Here is a 2,524-nt window from a genome sequence, read left to right as displayed (position 1 = left end):
CTTGTCACAATACTGACATTTCTTGTGGAAGTTTTAAGTGATTTGACACTTCTTATCATAGTACAATTGCTAGCTTGTCTTCCAGTGAACAAATGTTGGTTAATAATTGTTGGCATTAGAAACAAATCACAGCTTTTGCTTATTTTCAGTAGTTCAAGGAACTAGGGGAAGGTCTTGACAACCCTAATTTGCTGTGCTTAGTGTCTATTTTTGTATATTTCTCAGCTTTCTGTCCATTGGGCCAAGAAAAATCTGGAGAGCAGGTTGTGCATGTCTGGGACATCCACTGTGTACAGACCTGTTAAATCCCTCAGATGTTTGTTGCTGACTATTGCTTTAATAAATTCACTGCAGGTCCCTTATGTAGCAAGCACCGCCACATGGTAACTCAGAGCTATGAACATTCTTCAGGTCATGAACTCCCTCCAGTCGATTTATCTGCCAGGAAGGTATTTGCTTGCATCTTCCAATGGAGCCCTTTCTCTGTGAATGAAGCAGCATTAAGACAAGTGCAAGACACAAACCAGTTGTTGGAGGACAATACACACTCCTACTTTTAGCTTGGTATTAGGCTTCATAAACCATAAATTTTAGGAAAAAGTACATGGTGAATTAACAAGAAACATATTACTCCTGGCAATCTGTAGAGTCTAAATGGCATACATAGACATGAAAATGCACTGAAGATTGATGTTTCTTCACAGCACACCACTCCCCTCACAGCCTGTGAGCTTTGTGGGGCTCTGTCACAGCCTGATTTGCTGTATTGTCAGCTCCCAGGTTGTTTGATTGAGTTTGAGAAACTACCATAGTAATCAGCTGTCACAGGTAATGGTTTCCTCTGAGTTTAGAAAGAGCAGCTGCCAGCTTCTGCTGCGCTCTGTTGGGTGCACCGGGCACTGCTGCCAAGCTCATTGGGTTCTGGTTCTGGGGTTTTGAACAAAGGAAAGGAAGCAGTCTCTAGCTATTTCTGATCATTCTTTCAGGGGAAGTAGTGCACAGCCCACTCCCCCTGCGTGTATCTTTTGAGAGGTCTCCCGAGTATCTTTCTCTGAGCAATTGAGGTGTGTTATTTGTAATGACCAGGTACTGTTTCTGTAGTCCCTACTCCAGAGCTAACTCTGTCTCTGCCTTCCACAATTCTTTGGTAGCCAAAAATACTTCATTGTTCCACAAGCTAACCAGAATTACTAAATCCTCCTCAAGGATTGAATGGCCTTAAAGATTCAATGTCTCATTGGTCTCATTTTGTCTTCTAGTAGGCGCTGAGCAGTTTGGGGGAATTACCAGTTTCTCCAGATTTTGGGGGTTTTTTTCAGCCTTTTGTCATGATTTTTTTTCCTATGGGCTTCTGTGTTTTCATGCCATACTTTTGTGTCTTTTAAATCATTCCCTTTGTGGATTTGTGAAATTTCTGACATCCAGAAATATTTCTTTTCCCTGTTTGAATGGAAATGTTGCCACATGGGTGTTTGTTCCCTCATGTACACTCATGGAGCTTCTCCCTGTAACAGTGCCAGCAAGTTGTCCACTTCTAGTGGTGTTTAAATTGTGTTTCAGGGGTTGTGGCATCCTTTTCTGGAGGTCTTGCTCTGAACAAATCCTGGCAAGCTGTTACCAGCTATACTGTTGTTTCTAAGCCTTTTTGACAAAATGGTGCATTTCATTGTTTTCCTGTGATTCAGTTTCAGGTTATAATCTCTTGATCTTCTAACTAACACTAATAAATATTTCTTGTAGTTTATATTTGATACTGCTTTAAATTAGGATATTGCAAGTATGACAAAGATTTTTCCCTATATCCTTTTTATTCGCCTATCTCTTGCAAAGATTGTATTCTAAAAGGTGTTCTCTGAAGCACTGCTTTACAGGGAGTACTGAAAGGAAGTGCAGTTGCTGATGCCACTAGCTAGATTGACCGTGGAGTTGGACAGCATGCACATGATACCAGGTGGGAGAACTAGACTGTGGTGGCCCCACACAATTTTTTTTTTTTTGAGTCTTGGACATTCTGAAAAAGGGCTGTATTTCTCTTATTATTGCACTTAACTGCATTAAGGTTTATCCACTTTTCAGTCCAGTGTGTACTCACTATAAAGTTTTTCACTTTTCTACCTTGCGCCCATTGGTAAGAGTAGTTGGGAGGGTGAACACAGAGCATTAAACCTGGGAAAGCTTGGTCTTCCAGTGCTTTGCACCTTGAAGCACACACACAAAGCATTTCCTCATTTCTCTTGCCGTTTGTTTCCTTTTCAGAGTCATGAGAACTTTTAGCAAGCTTCTCCCAGTACAGGTGTTGACAGCATCTCCAGCTACCAGTACTTTTGACAAGTGGTTCTTTTGCTGACATTCAGCTGTGCATTTCCTGGCTGTAAGATGCAGACAGTTTATCCTGGTTTTAGATTTTGAGGTCCAAGAAACAGCAACAAGAGAACAGAAATGAGGAATTAGGGTGAAGATCTTGAGCAGCAGCAGCAGCAGCAGCAGCAGCAGCAGGCGCAGCAAAAAGTAAATCAAACTTTTG

The sequence above is a fragment of the Corvus brachyrhynchos genome, unplaced genomic scaffold (assembly GCF_000691975.1).
Source record: "Corvus brachyrhynchos isolate BGI_N302 unplaced genomic scaffold, ASM69197v1 scaffold239, whole genome shotgun sequence".
NCBI classification, from domain to species: domain Eukaryota; kingdom Metazoa; phylum Chordata; class Aves; order Passeriformes; family Corvidae; genus Corvus; species Corvus brachyrhynchos.
Note: the sequence above shows the minus strand (reverse complement) of the source record.